General features: G+C 42.4%; 1 protein-coding gene and 1 long non-coding RNA gene across 8 annotated transcripts in view; one reads left to right on the top strand and one right to left on the bottom strand.

Annotated features, from left to right (window-relative positions):
• MECOM (MDS1 and EVI1 complex locus) overlaps positions 1 to 20145 on the top strand; it is a 552464-nt gene that overhangs the window by 119015 nt on the left and 413304 nt on the right. The window lies entirely within an intron of this gene.
• Positions 1751 to 19653, bottom strand: LOC144302675 (uncharacterized). The gene is made up of 5 exons (XR_013369675.1): positions 19597 to 19653; positions 16074 to 16239; positions 15436 to 15548; positions 3824 to 4024; positions 1751 to 2986 (listed from the first exon to the last, which is right to left on the bottom strand). It is a non-coding gene; the product is annotated as an uncharacterized LOC144302675 (long non-coding RNA).

Here is a 20145-nt window from a genome sequence, read left to right as displayed (position 1 = left end):
AGGTAAGAAGGAAGTTGAAGAATGAAGAAGAAGTAGCAGGTGGGCAGGACAGCAGCTCAGTATGTGATGGGTGAGGCTTGGTTGGGGGGGCGGGGGTTTGGTTACGGGGATCTTGAAGGCCTTGCTGAGGACCTGGGTCTTTCCTCTGATGGGTTTCATGCAGGAAAATGGGGACCTGATATGTTTTTAAAAGATCACTCTGGCTGCTGGGGAGGAGATTGGCTGGGGCCTCTTACACTATCTAGAAGAGAGGGGATGGCTCTTTGGACTGGGGATAATGGAAATAAGAGAAATGGATGAATTCACAACATTTTTAGGGGACAAAATCTTGGTGAGTGTTTGATTATGGAATACAAAAGAAACAGAGGCAGGGTTAATTTCCTGGTTAGTGCAGATGGGTGCATGGTGGTGCCGTTCATGAGTATAAGAAATTATTGGAAGAGGCCCAGCATGGTGGGGACATGTTGGATTTGATGTCCAGGAAAATGTATCTAAGAGGTAGTTGATCTGGAGTTCAGGGGAGACTCTGAAATGTGAGCCAGGTGAAGATATTTGTGGAGCATGATTGGAAATTCAGTGGGAATTTTAGAAAGGAGAAAGGAATCGGAACTATTTAATATCCTGAAATCTTCTGAAGATATAGAGGCAAATGAGTCATAGGCATCTGAAAAGAGACTAGCACAATCAGAATTTGGATAGATTTGAGTTAAAATGACTCAAAAAATATGCCAAGGGGCCTTAACCAGGGGTTACTGGGGTTAACATTTATCTATCAATATATTTAAGGATCAGAGAGGTAGACTGCATTTCTTTGCTGAACAGTACAGTTTTGTGTGCACAGAGAGGATTACATAGAATAAATGAAGAGGGTTGTAGAGGAATAAATGAAGTGGTTCTTTAGGGTATCCTCCATTTCTGGGGTTTGGTGAGTCTCTAAAGTATTTCCTTCAGTGAAGATACAAATTCTGAAATAAAAGTCTAATTTACCAGACTCGAGTATTCTCCATGGTGACATTTATAGAACATATTTGTCTGTTTCAAAGGAGTAACCATAGCTACTCTTCCCTGGTTATAAAATGTAAGCTCCATTTCAGTTCTTCTCTTGCTTCGGCCAAAAATTGGATTGCGCTTTTTTGGTGGGGTAGTGAGGAGAAACTGCAATTGAGTTTGAAATACTGCCAATTAATAAACGTCACTGCACCCACCAGCAGTTACTTGCTCATCGGTCTGATATCATAAAACTCCTTCAGCATTGGGAGAGAATCCTAGACTCAACAACTCCGATTTCTTCCATCGCTCTCTAGCTGAGGAAGCATAGGTTCAGAGAGGGACCAAAATAGGCTAACGGTTGCACAGCCAGTTGACAGCAGAGCTATGATTCCAGTTCTGATGGTGTTCTACTAGAGGCTTTCAGAGAATTTCAAAGATCTCAAATATTACAACCTGTTTTACATATTGAAGGTATAGAATTCATAGTAACTTGCCGTAATTTAGTCATCAAAGGATTCCTCTGTCTTCCTAACCTACTATTTATGAACAAAAAAGGCTGGTGTGATGTTTTAAGGGATTATTCAATGAACTAATGTGTCAGGGTATTGAGAGGATTTCGAGTTGTCATAAAAAAATTACCCTTGGAGCCAAATCAGAAGAGATTACATGAATAATTAGGCAACGATTGAACATAGCAGTTAGAATAAACGAGAAACAAATTTGGCAGTAAGTGATTCATCTGAAGTTTTATTCAGCTGGAGGCAGTTACAACTATGAGTTAGAGACAGAGGAGTCCCTGAATCTCAGTGGGGGAACCATCTGGAATGGTGTTTCCGGCCCCGGTTGCACGATAGAATCACCTGAGGTGCTTGCTCCAAGACTGGTCCTGATGCCTAAACCTCACTTCAGACCAATGATGTCAGAATTTCTAGATATGGGGCTCTTTATTTTTAAAAAGTTCCTGAGAGGATACAAATGTGCAGCCCGGGTCAAGAACCTCTGGTAGGCTGTACTTGTACAAGGTTTGAGCCAACTGTTCTAGAACCACAAAACTGATGGAAATAGGTCTGTAACATCCATGTCTTTAAATTTTACAATTATTAGTCCTGTCAGCCACGTCCGGGGCATCTTTGCTCTCAAGTTTGATTTTTGATTTTGTCTTTAAAGTTAAAAAAAAAAAAAAGGCATTTGTGATAGAATTCGACTTTGGTAGTTCCTTGTGTAGGCTTTTATTTTTTTTATGCGCCACTGAAGGTACTATAGCAATATAGTTAAGATGCCCAGTTTTTGCCCAGTTTTGGCCTTTATATTTAAGGCCTTAACCTCGAGGTTAAGGAGATTGAGGCTCAAAATTGTTCAGATCAGAATAGACTAGCTTTTACCTGTTAATAATAGCATATCGACGGCTTCTAGGAGGGGAAATCTTACTTAGCAAGACTTCTTGTCAAGAAGACTCACACTACGACTCAGGCTACATGTACCCATCTCTCTGATCTTATCAGTTCAGGTCTGGGTGTAATCAGAGGACATGTATTTGGGGAGGGGCATTGTGAGGCAAAGATGCTTGTTTTGACCCATTCTAAAATATCCATCCACTAGATGATAAAATGCAAAGAGACACTCACTATTTAAACATTGCTAATGCTAATACCCAAGTTAGAGGTACAAGCAGGGCTCCCCAGCATGCTGCAGAATGAAATTATAACTGCAGGCACTTGGCTGGATAAGTCCTGGAGTGTGGCATATGTGGAGATAATTCTCCTGGTTAGGATGAAGTGTGGGCAATTGCTTTACACTCTTAGTGTTGGGGTCTCCAGAAATATTTGCATGAACTGTCTTGCACAAGGGAATTATAAGGCACCAAAAGGTGAAAGATCTAGTGGAGCAGATATGGGCTCTGGAGCTATAAATATCTGGATTAGAATCCTCATTTTACTTCTCATAGTTGGGGGCCTTGGGTGCTGGCAACAACTTCTCAGAGCCTCAGGTTCCCCATCTATAAAATGGAGACAATGACAACAATAGTCATAGTTTACTCTTAGGATTGTGAGATTTTAAAATAATAACAAACCAGGGCTCTTGGGTGGCTCAGTTGGTTAAGCATTTCCACTTAGGTTGTGATCTTAGGGTCCTGAGATCCAGTCCCCCCATCAGGCTCTGAGCTCAGAGGGCAGTCTGCTTAAGATTCTTTCTCCTTCTCCTCGGCCCCTCCCCCGCAGGCGCCCTAATGTGCGTGCACTCTTGCTCTCTCTTTAAATTAAATAAATCTTTAAAGAAAAAAAAGAAGTAACATGGGGCACCTGTGGGGTGACTCAGTGGTTGAGTGTCTGCCTTTGGCCCAGGGTCCTGGGATCAAGTCCCCTACCAGGGTCCCCACAGGGAGCCTCCTTTTCCCTCTACCTGTGTCTCTGCCTTTCTCTCTATGTCTCTCATGAATAAATGAGTAAAATCTTTTTTTTTTTTTTTTTTTTTTTTTTAAGAAGTAACAAATGGGAGGCATACAGGTCCTGCATATAGCGGTCACTCAAATTTGCAGTGCTTGCACTGTGTCTGCTCCAGTAGTCATCATCCTTGAGAGAGTGTCTAATTTGGTTGATGTGAAAGTTGGAAAGAACTGAGGGCCTGGAACATGGGGATGGGCAAGACCAAAAACTCTGAAAGATCAGTTGGAAGGAGCTAACTCAAAATCACAAAACTGGGTATAGATTTTTCCCCTTCAAAGTTTGTCCTGGTACCTTTATGGGAAAAAATACACACACACACGTATATAAAAACACTTCTGTTAACCCCCAAACTCTAGCTCAACTCATTTTTGGGGAAGAGGTCTCATTACCTAGCTGGGTTTTGGACATGGCTTTGTTCCAGAAGATACGGTTCAGCCTCAGTCTGCTTGTATTTTTCAGGAGTCATTCCAGATGGTTCTGTCAGGGAGAGGAGGTGACAGGTTCAAAGGAAAGCCCTAGAAGAAGGAGCAAGTTGACTCTCCTCTCAGGTTATTAGTGGATGAGAGGCCATGGATGATCTTAAAGGCATGCTAAAAGAAAAAAAAATAGAAATGTTTAGCAAAGAAAACCAATATCTCTAAACCCATAACTCTTAGAGCAGACATGATACTAATCCTAAAATACGTACTATTTTGTCTTTCCTTATCAAAGGCAAGACCTGTTCTAGCAGCTCCCAGTCTGCATTTCACTAGAGAGGGTTGAGGTTTGTCATAACTCAGGAAATTGCAGTCTGGCTTTTCTTAGGAGATTCCAGAAAGAGAACCAGAGCAAGGCAAGAGCTGCATAATGGCTGAACCAGAACTCTTGTTGCGGTACCAGAAGGTGGATAGTTCTGAAGACATGGGCTATTATTAAATGAAATAATAGAGTATAGCACAGGGCCTGCGTATAATGAGCACCATATTGCTTACAACTCCTACCATTGTATTTGGGCCTTCACATGCACTGGTAGTCTCCATATTTGACATGTATTATCTCTTAATTCTTGTAACAACCCTACTGTATGCTATTATCATGGGACCCCGAGAGGTTAAGTAACTTGCCCAGGATCACGTAGCTACAGCTATTCAAAGTTGTTCCTTCTCCATTCACTTTTTCAAGCAATTTTTATTGAGTAGCTGTTGCATAGCAGGCTCCGCCAGGAGCCAGGCATAAAGCAATGAGCAAAGCAAGCAGAGTCCTTCCCCCCGTGACATTATAACTCAGATGGGAAGGGCCATACCTAAAGGAATAAACATATGTTATGTGGTGGTTAATGCTAGGGAGGGAATTAAAATAGGGAAGGGGAGAGCGATGCTACAGGCCAGGGTAGAGGGTGTGTCTCAGGCAGGGATAGAAGGCCCTCAAGTCTTTGCTCCCGCATGTCTATAGGAGGCCATGATGGCACCTTGAGAATAAGGACCTAGGCTGAGTATCTCTTTCATGTCTGCTTCCCAAGGAAAGTTTCTATGTACCAAGAATTAAATACGGAACTGGGGCAAAATCCTCCTTGATGATGGTGTGGGAGCAGTCAATGGACTAGGTAGGAAACTTGAGGGCATTTGGAGAAAATGCTCGAATCTGGTCAAGAGGATTCATCTTGCTCCTGGAAGAGATGATTCCCACATACCTTCTGAACTTCTGCCTAAAGTGGGACTTTGTGAGGTGGGTATGTAGACACATGTTAATTAGGGTTCAGGCCAGTAGTGGCTCCAGTAAGATAGGCTGTTTTCTTCATATGTACCATCCTGTCCTGAGGTAGCAGGCAGTTGAGGGTGGGAAGGGTGCTCTGCTCTGTGGGGCTGACCTGGGATCTAGATCCCTTTATTTTGTGGCTTCTGCAGCTCCGGGAGTGTTGTCTCTATCTGTATGTTCATCAGCACCAAGTTTCGTTCCTGCTTGGGGGAATGAGTCCAGAAAGAGTAGAGGACAATGAGGTTCCTTTTTTGGGGTGAGATGGAGAAGTTGCCCATGTCACTCCTTCCCGCATCCCGTTGGCCAGCTCTCGGTCACACTTGGAGGTAGCAGGTCAGGAGCACAGACTCTGGAATCAGATTATTGGGGTTCATGTCCTCACTCTGCCACTTGGTCAAGTTATTTAACCTCTCTGTAAAATAGAGATGATGAGATCGAACTTAGCTCATATGATGAGGATTAAGTTTGTTAATTTGTAGAGTACCCAGAGCAGTGTCTGGCAAATAATAAGCACTATGTGCTTGTTTGTTATGCACATAATTGGCCACCCCAGGCTGCAGGGAAAACTGAGGAGTGCACTTTTGAGCTGGGCAGCCCAGTATCTTGTCAAATAAAACTCAGCAGGGGTTTTGTTACTAAACCACGGAAAGGGGGGATGGACATGGGATAGATTATATAATTTGCATCTAAAATAGGATACTTTAGTGAGTGAAAGGATGCCACTATTAATAATAACACTGAGATAAACAGGTTAAACAAGAACTGTCCTGGGAAAACTGGTATGTTGGGGTACCTAATGGGGGGATTTGTTATAACTGTCTCCACCACAACATGTCTGATTGACTTAGTTCACAGCTTTGTAAATTAAAAATTATGGGGACGCCTGGGTGGCTCAGCGGTTAAGTGCCTGCCTTTGGCCCAGGGTGTGATCCTGGAGTTCCAGGATCGAGTCCCACATCAGGCTGCCTGTATGGAGCCTGCCTCTCTCTCTGCCTGTGTCTCTGCCTCTCTCTCTCTCTCTCTATGTCTCTCATAAATAAATAAAAATCTCAAAAAATAAATTAAAAATTACAATCTGAGAAGCTGACTTCTGTTTTCAGGAATAAGTGGAAGAGTGGGTGGAGGGGGCATTATGTATTAGTCCCATTTAAATGAACCCCCAAACTACCTGACCTCTTGGAAAAGTATTTAGATTAAAAGAAGAAACCCTGGTTAAACTTGGCAGTAGAAATCACTATTGACAAGGCATTCACGGTGCCTAGCACCCTGGTGGGTACCTTAGGGAGAAGGGAAAAAAAAGTAGAAACCACTCCGGGTGTTTTTGGTTTCTGGTGGAGAAAATAGTCTCGATTTGTTTGCTTCAGATTTGCTTTGGAGAGAGAAGACCTAAGTATCGGCCTGCAAATCAAACCTTTTTCAGGTGTGAGCATCTCTGTTTATTTCCGCCTTTTAAAGTTATCTTCAATATTGGCAAATGGATTCCTAACAGGTTTCAAATGCTCTACCTTTTGCCAAGTTATTTTGAAGTGTTCTTAGATGCTAAAGAAAAATTAGCCTTGCTCTGGGACTCAGAGAGAGAGAGGAGCCTTCACTAAGTCATAAATAATGGATCCAGGTTGGAAAGGGAGGTGGCCACCTACAGTGTGAGCCACAGAGAATTCGAAGAAGCTAACCAGCCTGCCTTTTCTTTTTCTTCCTGAGAGAACTAATATGCGGCGGCAGGTAAGGAGACACAAATGAGAAATGAATAGGAACTCCAGGTTCCTCACAACCTAAGAAAATGTAACCAAAAAATCATGTTGGGTGGATAAGAGGAAAAAGCATAGCCACCCATAAAAATCCATCCTCCACCTTGTGCATCCCCAACAAATAAACCAATGCGTTTCATCAAATGGTAAATAATGCTTAAAATGGCAGAAGCTAGAGTTGAGCAAATAAGAACCAGGTGTTGGGAAGAAGCAAAATCAAAAAGAGCATACATTTTCCGTCAACAATCTCCACCATAAATCGCAGCAATGCCACCATCACGACCTGGAGCCCGCAGGGAAGAGACTGTTGTAAAAATGATAAATCAGAATCACGACACACCAGGTCTTGATAAAACAAAGAAAGTTGGTTCCTGGGTCTGATATATATATATATAATCACAGAGAAACAAAGCGTGATCGGGGAAGAGCCAAATGTGAGGAAATGCAAAGTTTGGAATCTGGTGGCTGTTTAATATTCCAGCCGAGCCGAATGCAGGATAATACAGTGGGACTGATGACTCAGTGGCATCCGGCTGCAGCAGAGTAGAGATATATTACAAATTTCTTTGCAAGAACAGAACGATATATATGCCAGTGACTGTTCATCACATTTTTATGTATTCTTCATATCTGGAAACAAAAGAGAATATACTGTCTCTACCACCTTCATAAAATAGGGTTAATGTATTTTCTGGGGTTTTGTTGTTTCATTCCTCTCAAGAAGCAACACTCCCTTTAAGAAAAAGGTTCATGTGTAAAAATGAGCTATGGTTGGTGCATTTCTTAAATGGTTGTCCTAATTGCACTCCTGATTGGCCCTCAGGTTCTGCAAATTTTCAGGTGTGTGTGCTATGTGGGCGGGGGTGGTGGTGGTGGTGGTGTGTGTGTGTGGGAGTGTGGGTAGTGGAGTGACGGAGGTGCCAGAGATGCAGAAAGCACATTGAGGGTGCCTGGGTGTTTGGTTGAGTACCCTCAATTGGACTGTGGTACTGGATCTCAAAAGCACTGCCTGGTTGCTCTCAGGGACTTTCAGGGACTGTTTATGAGTCAGTAACGTTTCTAGAAGGGGAGATGGGAGATCTGTGTGTAGGAATTCCTGAAGGTTTTAAGTGAAAACACAATAATCACAAGGAGTTTTAGACAGAGTGTTTACTTAGCTCAGAGCCATCTGAGCCTAGTAAGTCCATGGCACTGAGTCTACGAAGGGGTCAGGATTATGGCTGTCTTTGGCCGTCTGTTTTCCTAGCTGGCTTTGCTTGGGAGTTGATCAACACCTAGTAGCTTGGCATGGCCATTCTAGGGTATAGATTTTTATCCACTGACTTCTAGCTCTATGTCCACGTGACCCCTGTTTGGCCTGAGGGCAGTGGTTCTCACGTTGTGGTCCCTGGACCTAAAAGCATCAGCTACATTAGTCTTGCTTGGGGTGGGGGGGACTTGCTAGGAATGCAGATTCTCGGGTTTCACCCCAGACCTGCTGAATCAGAAATGCGGAGGATGGAGTAACTCAGCAAGCTAAATGGGTTTTAACAAGCTCTCATACACATTAAAGTTTATAACATCAGTCCCGGGGAAGGGTGCCAAGAGTTGCTGAGGGCGTCTATGTGCTTACTGAGCTAGGCTTGCGGTATTTGTTGTCGCACAGTCATGCTTGAGTTTAGAGATGATCCTTCCCATTTTAAGGATGAAAACAGACTCAGGAGTTCACGAATGTTCTCAAGATCAGGTGACTAGCTGAGAGGCAAGAGTTAAGATTGTGAGCTGAGGTCCTTCTGATCCAAAACTTGTTCTTTCTCCTCTTCCATGATGATGAGCTGTGGCTCCGTATCCACTCCCAATTGGTATAGAAAGGAACCCAATTATTTTTTCCATGTCTTTAGAATGACCTCTTCTTAAGTAGATCAATTCAGCTCTTTTTTTTTAAGAGTTAAATTGTTTTTTTAAAAGATTTTATTTATTTATTTGTGAGACACACACACACACACACACACAGAGAGAGAGAGAGAGAGAGAGATTGAGAGAGAGAGGCAGAGACACAGGCAGAGGGAGAAGCAGGCTCCATGCAGGGAGCCCGATGTGGGACTCGATCCCGGAGTCCCTGGGCTGAAGGCAGGTGCTAAACTGCTGAGCCACCCAGGTGTCCTCAATACAGCTCTTATATGGACTTTATTTCCATGTGATTTAAAACTTGTACTCTTTTACGTGGAAGGATTGGACCCATGGACATTTAGTAGCTCTCTGGATGAAGGTCAACATGAGCAGAGAATGAGAGGCGATGGGTGTAGAATAATGGAGAACACATGTAACAGGAGTCAGGAGGCCTGGGTTCAAGTGTAGTTCAGTGGCCACGTGATGAAGTCACCTAGTTTCTCTGAAGCTCAATATTTTCCCATCTGTAAAATGGGAGGAAAGTCTTGTCCCTCTCCGAGGTTATGGAGAGGGTCAAGTGACCCAAGGTCAAAGAAAATGTCTTGGAAGGTCACCGTGTCCTTGAAATTTAGAATCAAACTTGTTGCTATAATGAGGAGACAAGGGTTTAAGATAAAGTTATCCTGCATCCAGTATCATCCAGTATCCTCCTTTGGATTGTTCCTGCGGTAGAGATCAGGAACCTCATGAGACGGTTAAGTGTAGCTTTGGCAGATAAATTAATTGTCCTCAGGCACAGTGCCAGTCCTCATAAATAATGACTGCGGCACTGGGAGAGGTTTGGGATTATGTGTGATCAGGAGTGATAGAGCCCGTGAAAAATGGTCAGGTTTGCTGGTGGTGACAGTGGCGAGTAAACTGTGTCAGGCCAGGGAACATCCGATTTGAAAAAGCGGCTAGAGATCTGAGGTGGGACCCAGAAAATGGGAGAACAAGTCTGGGGGATCGGAAGTGTGGACACAGGTGATTTTTAGGGGTGGCCTGATAACCTGCAGGGGAGACGCAGTCATGGGAAATTCCACATCTTCTTCAGGCAGGCAAACCATGACTTTCTAAATCTGAACTCCTCTCTCTGTCTTATATTTGCCTGATTTAAAAAAAAAATATTTTATTTATTTTTTCATGAGAGACATGGAGAGAGAAGGAGAGACATAGGCAGAAGGAGAAGCAGGCTCCCTGCGGGGACCCCGATGTGGGACTTGATCTCAGGACCCCGGGATTACACCCTTGCCAAAGGCAGATGCCCAACCACTGAGCCACCCAGGAGCCCTATTTGCCTGACTTTTCCAATAAATGTTAGATACTGTAATTGAATTTTTATTATGACAGATACTTCGTGGAAGGTCCTGAGATAGACATTACATATGTCCTATACCATTTAATCTTTAGAACAACCTTGACATTTTGGTGCTATTATTCCCATTTTGCAGAGGAAAAACTGAGACCCAAGATGATTACATAAGTTGCCAAGAGGACATAGCAAGTGGCAGAGTTGGTCTGGGAGTGTGGGCTGTCTGGGCTCAGGCCAGTCTTCATCCCCGCATCCCTGCTGCTGAGCTATGGATACCCAAGAGGTCGCACCTGTAGGGATGGGATCCAGCCCTGGGCCCCTCTGATGGTGGCTCTTGGTAACTCAGAATCTCATTTTTCGGACTTCACAGGTGCCTAGAACTCTTGACAATCTCTCTCTGAGCTGGCTGACTAGCTTTATGTAACAGCCCACCTGCCACCCCACAATCCATGCTCCGTGCGTCCTCAATTTCTTCTTCACCCCTCAAACACCACGCACCTGTGTGACCCCGGTCAGCTGTTTTTCAATGTGTGTGGCCTGAGATCTATCTGTTTATGAAAGATCCAAACTTCTGAACCCTGTGTTAGACCAACAGAACCAGAATCTGAGAGTGAGGACTACTGTGTGCATCTTAAGAAACACTCCTGGAGTGAGGACTTTGAACATGAAAGTTTGAGAACCGCTGGTCTGACTTCAGAAGTGCGGTGCTGCCTCCTTAGAATGTCTCTCTTGCATTTCTTTCTGTCCCTCTGCCTTTTCTGCCACATGAATACTTTTAAGTGCCATCTCGATGTTACCTCTTGTGTGAAATATTCTTGGTTCTACCCCAGCGTGGTCACCAGTCTGCACTTTTGTTCTCCTTACCACTGCTTCTATTAGAACATCTTGTAGAGTACTTAAAATATATCTCTGTTCTCCTCTCTACTGTGAGCTTTTTTTCAGAGCAGGGACTGAGCCCTATTTATTTTCATTCTTCTCTCTAGTGCTTGGCACAGTTCCTGACATCAAGTGGTACCCACCCAATGTTTGCATGCAGGAAGACAGGAGACCGCTGGCCTTGGCCCCTGAGAAACTTGGGTAGTGGACAAGTATAAAACCTGGGATCTAGTTATCCAAACTAGGGCACAAGGCTGGGGACTTGCCCCGTTCTAATGGGGAAAGCTAGCATTCTGCTTCTAAAACCCAAGGAAAAGTCACTGAAAATCAGTTTCTGTTAGCTACTAGCTTAGGATTCTTAAAGTTCCTCATTGATTGGATCAAGAGTGTCCTCAGACCTGCAAGCGGAGGTCATCTGCACCAACTGGTTTTCAAATGCTGGGGAAGAGGAGAGAATCATGCAGACCATCACTTCAGCTTCTATGGATTAAGTTTGGGATGATAACGCTGTGAGATCTGGATGTGGGAAGATTTGGCAATTGTCATTAAGCTGGGGAAAAGGTTGTTTCAGACGTGGAGATACCACCAAACTGTTTTGCTCTGGAAGGGTAGGGAAGGTCCCTTAATCAAATTTTAGATGGATGTATCATTGTCCTGCTGGTGTTCGTGGCTCACGGACTTTTAAGAAATATCTCCGTGATTTTTAACCAAGGTTGCACAGTTGTGTGGATACCCCAAAGCAGACTTGAGGTGATCGCTTCTATTGGACCATGAGCTTGCTAGACTCTGTGGCTTTGGTTCTCTGGCAGCAACTTCTTTTGACCAGGATTAGGAGATGGGCCTCTGAAATGGTATCCAAATGAGGAAAGTCCACTCGTTTTCTTTTTAAACTTTTAATTTTTGTTCAGTCACTTTGTTTCCAGAATCTTCTTTTTTACTGTATTTACCATGTTACAAATTCACCTACAGCAATTCAGATGGAAGAAAAATTAACGTTCGGGCTTTTCTTTAAAAAAAAAAACAAACTATTTTTGTTTACCAGGAATCATCAAAAAGAGAGGCTATAAAAAAGGCTATCTTGGGTCAGTCAAGTTTCAACAGCAACTGTTAGAAAGTACCAGTGGGAACCAGAGCATTCCCATTCCTGGGTAATTTGTTTCTGCCCCTGTTGGCCTGCATATGTTCCAAGGCTTTCCAGGGTGGTTGTTTCTGTTTAAGGCACATCATCTGCGGAATTCTGAAATGCAAACCAGGTCTTTGAAATTTTTGATAAAGCTCAGTTCTTAATAATAGGACGGCTTCAAATGCCCTCCTAGCCACTTGGCCATCTGTAAATAAATGAAGTTCAATGAGGAAAATCACATAAGGAAGCCGTTTTGGTTACCATTTCCATTTTGTTCACCACGTCATCAGATTTCAAGATGACAAATACGGAAAGAGTGTGAGAACACTTTAAAAAAAAATATTACATTTTGAAACTTGGATCTGAGTTCAAACACTCAACCTAAAGGAGACTTGTGATTCGAATGTGAGTTATTTATTGTCTTTGTCAATTTCCAGAAATTAAACGTATGTTGGGATAAAGCAAATTCAAGGCTATGTTTGAACAACAATGGAGTACGTGCTGCTTTTTGAATTACTTATTCTTCAAGTAGAGGTTCTTAGGTTCTATGTTTGAAGCCGGGGGGCACTAGTCCCTGGTAGACATGGATATTATAACCACAGATTATCATGTAGCCCCGATGTCTCCTCCTAGATGTGTGCTTGATCACTGGGTTGCCTTTATACCACCTGAAATGGAAGTAATTCTGATTTACAGCTCAAAATGTGGCTGACTAAGCCAAATGGTGAACATTTCATTATTTCCGTTTTATGGGTGGTGTCTGAAGGGGTTTGGTTCAAGGAAATGGACCACTGCTCCAAAGGAGAAAGTCTGTTCGCATGAGGCAGTAGGTATCTGAGTCAGCAAGTTAGGGTACGTCCAGCCTGGTGTCAGGTGGACCGTGTATGCAGCTGCCCTATGCGGACAAATACGCCTGAATTTGCTCCCCGGACAGAGACAAGCAGAAGGACAGACAGACACATAAGACGAGCTAGCCAAGTCCTACTAGACAAGACAAGGGGACCAGGCTGCAAGGTAGAGTGAGGCTGTGGCACAGGGCCCTGTGTTCTTTCCTCGCCCTCTCGCAGCATCTTTACCCTGTGCTCGCAGCAATGCCTCCTGCAAGTGAGGGGAGAGGAGAGAGCAGAGTGGGAGCCTGGGAGCCTCTGTGTGTGTGTGTGTGTGTGTGTGTGTGTGTGTGTGTGTCTTCCTTGACGATGAGGCTCTCAGAGCTTTATTCAGTCTCTGGCACAATGCGGCCTCTGTAGAAAAGATATTAGGAACAAAAAACAAACTCGAAGATTCAGGAGCAGGCTGCCAGAATTATTAAGAAAAACATTCAGATGATGCCATTAAAAACATATGGGGATTCTATAAAGCTCTGAAAAGAAAATGTTTAATTATGCGCCGTATGCAAAAGCCATCACATTTAGATTAATACTAAAGACTGAAACTGCGTGGGGCTTAAGTGGTCCGCAGTGATGCATCAATCTTTTTACTCCTTTAAAAATAATGTTTTTCTTTCGCTGATGACAAATACCTCTCAAACTGTTGAGATCATGCTGCTATAGTGATGCATGGAGTTTAATGAAGTCCAAAGTCACTAACAAAAGTTTCCAAATTAACTTGTCAAGGTCCTTGAGTTAGATTTCTTTCCTTTCCTTTTCTCCCCCTACAATTCCCACTCATTTCTCGTCCCCGCAGGAGTTCCCCTACCCCTCACCAGCACACAGAGGTTTGCCTACGCTGGCGGGTTGGTGTAGAAATGCCCAATTTTGAGCCGGGTCCCCATTTTAAGACACTGTAATGACTCATCGCCCAACTTCGAAGTGTTAATAATTACGAGGATTTTGATTTCCATTCTCAGTAGCTCCCTTTAGGAGCCCCAAGAAATTCAGAACTCTTGTCCCTTTGGGATAAATGTGGAGACTCGTTTTCTTTCATCTGAATCTGATGTGTTTTAGGATCACCATCACTTCCTTTAGGTCCTTGTTAATGTGAACCATCACGATCGTCTATGGCTCTGTATGTGCGTGAGGAGTGCCACCATGAGAAAAAAATCAAACTTGGTAGCTGTTAGACATCCAGATGAGCATACTGGATGTGCTCTGAGTTAACAGAAGGCAAAAATTGCACCAAGTCGTTTGATTTTAGTGACCTGATTCCTGCATGCCCTTTTATATTCACACAAGTTTAAATACAGGAAAGGTACACGTGTGGCTTCTCAAAATTAAAAAAAAATAGCATGTGGATTTAAACAATGATATAAGCAGGATATATTTATTTGAAAATCCTCACTCGTCTGAAGAAGGTCAGAATGTGTTCCTTTGGTGCTGGTTCACCGTAGGGAATTTTATGGACTTAAGCACTTGGGATTTTGATCCCCATTTATTGGGGTAGGCTTCTTTAAGTAAACATGTGGCTTATGAATTAGTGGACAGATTTGTTGCTCACACTTGAACGTGTCAAAACGTTTTCTGAAGTGTCAGTCAGGCTCGCTGCAATAAAAATATAAAACTCCCCCCACCCCATGTCTGTCATTCTCTATATTACACATATGATTGAAAATTACAAATCGCCCAGCCTGCAATTATTTTTAATAAAGGTGGCAGGCCCTAGGAACCTGACTGGCTTACTCAAATGCCTGTCTGGAAACAGGCTCACCCACTGCCCCGTGTTGAGGCTCTGGATTCAGGTACACCGAACCTTGCAGGGGAGATTTTATCATCTTCGATGGGCTTTGGGATTCTAGAATCCTGAGTCAACCATTGTTTCAAGGTTTTCCTCCCGTGTATTTGTTTTTGTGTGAGAAAATTTTACTTCTGTTGGTGAACAGCCAGCTACTTTTTTACAAAGAGCCACCTGTTTCTGAATTTACACAGGATATGTTGGATTTATGTAATACAATAGGATCAATTTAATTACGCTTTTCCTTAAGTACAATGCTACCTGGAATTACTTCACTACCTGATACAGGCTCACTCTTTGGAGACCGAAAAAAAAAAAAAAAAAAAAAGACCCACGCTAGCCCTGACTTAAGTTAGCCTTAAGGTAGTTCATTATCCCAATTTCTTCTAATATGCATTAAAGGCTATATACTTTCCTTATGAAAAAATGACTGTTGTGAACTCCCCACAGCCCGTGTTATTTACAATGTTTCAAAGCTTTAGAATTACTACAAAAGATTTACTCATATAGCAGAGCATGTAAAATTTAAAATCAATAAAGTATATAAATTTTGCTTGTCTCCTTGAATTGATTCCCTACTCTAATAGCTCAATACTGTAATACTATATACTTTTTTATTTCCAATGTCATTACCCAATAATAATCTCTGGACTTTCCTGCCACAGCTCTGGGGCAGTTTGGAATTTCTGACGACAATATCCTCCGCAGACAGTTGTCACAGGCAATTGTTACCCCTTGCACAGCTTCTAAAAATGAATAAACACATGAGAAATATTAGTTCAGTTCTGTGATATTAGAAACACAACTAATTTCTTTTGACATAGTAAATATAGCTGAGTATTTGATTTTGTGGGAGAATAGAGAAAGATTTGAATTGGGAATGTCTTAGCAGTGGTAGATTAATCCCATAAGATGTCTTTTCTTTCTTTTCTTTTTTTCTCTTTTTAACAAGAGGTATATGAGGTTCAGTTTTCTGTAATTTTCTAACAAGAGTTCTCCTGACTCTTGCTTTACTTGGAGTTGGAAAATAAGGCACAACCAAGGGGGAGCTAATGTGGTAGAGGTTACCTTGTCCTGATGATACTTAATTTTTTATCTCTAAGTGTATTCACAAGGACAAATTCGACCTCATTTTAGAACTTGCTAGTATTATTATTATTATTATTATTATTTTTTTCAGAGTGAAGCACAGCTCTCCTTACTCGATTTAGAAATATCGTCCTCGGCAAATGGAAGCATGTGAGGCAGGGAACAATTATTCCACCACTTACCCTTGAATTCACCAGTGTAGTTCTTCGCTTAAATCATGGTGGTATCTCGGTCCCAGTGCAAAAAGGGTTGAGCTGACCTTGGTTTCTGGAAATGCAAAATGTCGTCAAATCCAAACATGCCTGTGAAATCTAAACTCGCTTTCATTTCTTAATGGCCACTCTCAGCCTGTAAAGAACACAGACAGATGATTGCTTACTTAGGCACAAAAACAGAAAAGAGTGTCCATGCTTGTGCCAGGTATTTTTGCTTGCTAAAGTAGTGCTTTCTAGCCAATCTCTTAAATTCTTCCTTCTTTTATGTTTGTTTAGTGTAGTGATTGACAGAGCGCCCTACCAAAAAAAAAAAAAAAAAAAAAAAGGCCAAATGATCTTAATTTGAATCCCAGCTCTCCTCCTTTGCTTTGTAACCCTTGCAATGCTTTCACTTAGAGTCTACACTCATAAAGTGGGGATTAAGGACTTTGGTCCTACCCCACCGAGAAGTTGTCAAGTAAGCACAGGACAATCTGCAGAACTTTGTGCCCGTGAAAAAGTTCAAGTTCCACCTTCCCATAGCCTTTTCCACCTGAGCTAACATTTAGCTCCCAGATGCAAATTCCTCATTGATAGCTTTAGAGATAGGATTGCTAGATAAGATGCAGAAGGCCTGGTCAAATTTGAATTTCAGACAATGTCTATATATATTTGTAAAATGCATATAATATTTGTTGCTTATCTCAGATTCAAATTTGACCGGGGTGGGGGGGGGCCCTGAATTTTTATTTGCTAATCTGCCAACCTTCCTTAAGGGTCCTGGCTGGAATATCTCTTATATTGTGTAGAGAACAGACTGATGAAACTTGGGAGTGCGCATGGAGGGGAGCTTCGTGCTTCCAGATTAATGGCTAAGTACTTCGCCCAGTGTGGTAGCTGCAAGTATTTGGTTGTCCATTAAGCAGATTTGTAGAACAGAACTCAGTATCTGGTCTGCAAAAGGACAACTTTAGTCGGGTTCTCTCCTTCTGACTCCAGAGCGAGGCAGTCTCCCTTGGGGGGTGAGGGTGATTACTTGTAGTGGTGAGTGTTGGTGAATTTCCACTGGCATGCCATTGCTACACACTGATCCTTCCTGAGGATCATCTTTCCTCCTATCCCTCAGAACCAGGTTGTGAAAGCTAGAGAAAGAACAAGACCTCTCTGTAGAGGACAGAGGCACTTCCCGGCACCCAGCACCCAGGTGTTTGTATGGTCTCTGCTGGGGTTTTGTCCGGGCCTGTCTGGAAGGGCAGATTACTTTCAAATGCCTTTCTACTTAGTACGTTTACCATGAAATTTTGTTTTTAATTATCTGTTAAAAAAAGATAAAAGGGCTCAGCTGGGCTGATTCTAATTTTAATTTTTTTAAAATGATGGCCACTTAAAAAAATCATCTGTGATATGATGGCATACTTGTCTCCTGATGTCTGCTGTGCTGGTAAAGTCTTGCAGCTAATCAGGGTTCTCTACATTTAAATCTTCAAATGCTGGATCTGGCACGAAATACTGAATCTTTACAAGTACATAAAAGAGTAGGGTAATTTGTGTACTTCAATTACTAAAAATACTCACTATTTCAGAGCACTAATAAAATCTGGCCAAGTCTTGGTAGTTGTCACACGTCTCAAAAGTTTGATTGCATAAGCTTTCTTTTTAAATTTCTTCTGCCACAGTGGTTTGTAAGAACCACATCTGTACTTTGTACTCTTACCATACCTTTTTCTTCTTGCATTCACAACAACATGATCACATGTGATCTCTGAATGTTCATGACTAAGATGCCTGGACATTCTAGAAGGACCTAATTTACTTTTCTGGGGTCACCTAGCACACATTGGCTACTGTACATTGGAGTGGTAGGTTTGGCCCCTGTAAACCACAGCAGATGGTATCAGCCTATCATAATATCAATAATGAGCCAAGTAAAGATGCAGCATTCTTTTTTTTTTTTTTTAAAGATTTTATTTATTTATTCATGATAGTCACAGAGAGAGAGAGAGAGAGGCAGAGACACAGGCAGAGGGAGAAACAGGCTCCATGCACCGGGAGCCCGACGTGGGATTCGATCCCGGGTCTCCAGGATCGCGCCCTGGGCCAAAGGCAGGCGCCAAACCGCTGCGCCACCCAGGGATCCCAAGATGCAGCATTCTTATGAACTTCACGTACCCTCCAGAAAGCAATCTGAAGTTCTGACTGACATGTGGAATGTGATGGCCCCACCTACAGCTGACCCTTTGGTCCCTTAAGAAAAGAAACTAAGGCTTAGTAAGGTCACAGACTGTGATCTGACTCATTTTTGCATTGTACATATTTAGCAAATATTTTTGAGTAAGTTTGCCACAAGAAGAATGAAGATGGAGGTTCATCATTGAGTTAGGTTGCCGCTTACCCTTCAACGAATTTCCACTTGTCCTTCAACATGGAAATGCTGAAACTTTTACTCATATGCTTTTTTTAAAGCAAAGATATTAAGGTCCTATGTGGAACAGTTTTCTAACTTTAGCGTGTATCCAGATCTCTCGAGCTTCTGCTAAAACCCAGATTCCTGGGTCTCACCCAAAGAGTTTCTGATTCAGTAGGTCTGGAGGGGCCTGAGAATTTGCATTGCTAATGAGCTCCTATGTGTACCAGTACTACACTGGTCTGAACCATACATCTCAGAGCATTAATCTCCATACATCTGGAGACACTAGGAGAGCTGGAGATGGGTGAGAATATTTTGAGAGACCAACCTAATCACACGAGGTCTTACCAGTCTCTCTTCCAATGAAAAATTATATGCTTATGGGCTTTGGTTTTCTTATTCTTGGGACTGGACACCAGGAAGTAGAGGCATCCCTTCCTCTAGGACAAGAGACTATCATGTTCAGATCACAGTGGGCATTCACAAAGTACTTCCTAAGGGGTAGGCATACAAAAATAATCAAGACACATACACTGAGCTTGAAGATCGCAAAGTTCAGAGTCTCAAAAAAATATTAGGGGGGTAAGCAAAATAAACGTATGAACAAAGAAGTAGTACTGCTGTTTTTGACCCTCTGATCCAAGGACTCTGGAATCAACCAGCCTAGACCTTAACCAATCTTTCTTGTCAGTGATCTCTGATACCCTGTCTCATCCTTCCAATCCCACCCACCTTTACACTTAACCCCATGGTCCCTGTGATTCTCAATCAAAAATAAATAACAATGATCAATATTATCCCTCCCATTTATGAACTTCATCTATTGCCAGACCCTGTGTGTATGCTTTATTTGTACAACAGTCCGAAAAGAGGGGGGGCTTTATCCCTGTTGAACATATTATAAACCGAGGCTCAGAGAGATTAAATATCTGGGCCAGAGTCACACAGCCTGGGTAGGTATTAGAGCTGAGATTTGAAGCTGATCTTGCTGGACATCTAAGCCACAAAACCACATATTCCTTCCACTTTTCTACACATTCTTTATTGATTTTTTAAAATTACGATTTTAAATTTTTATGAAATGGCTAGTTGCCCAATACAAACCCTTTAGATAGTGATCCATGTTCCTGTTTAACAAAATGGAAGAAGGAGAACAGGAGAACCAAAATGAAGATTGAGAGAATTCTAGAACTTTTAGCAAATAATGACATTTTATGCTTGAAAACATTATGTGTTTACCAGAGTGCTTTTGTATCAATGACCTGGCTTGGGTCTCAAGGTAAGATTCATCTTAGCATTGTTAGATAGCCTCCACCCCCTTTTATAAAATTGAATCTTAGAGAGGTTGTTGCTCAAAGAAGTGGTGGACCCAGGATCAGAACTCAGACCTCCTAGTGCCCATTTCACTGTACTTGGAAGGCCAAGGAAGAGGAGGTTGGGAAGAGTACAGGGTTGGGGAGATGAATTTATTGGTCTGAACACTTGTGTTTGCCAAAGACAGAAATTGAATTTCAATTTGCTTAAAGAAAAATAAAGGCAGAGATTTTGCTGGAGGAGATAACTGAGAAGTTGAGGGCAGGTGTTAAACCAGGGATTCAACAATGTCATTGTGGCTCAGACTCTTTCCATCTCTCTTTTGTTTTCCTCCATGTT

Source organism: Canis aureus, chromosome 31 (genome assembly GCF_053574225.1).
Source record: "Canis aureus isolate CA01 chromosome 31, VMU_Caureus_v.1.0, whole genome shotgun sequence".
NCBI classification, from domain to species: Eukaryota; Metazoa; Chordata; class Mammalia; order Carnivora; family Canidae; genus Canis; species Canis aureus.
This window is presented reverse-complemented; position numbering and strand designations above follow the sequence as displayed.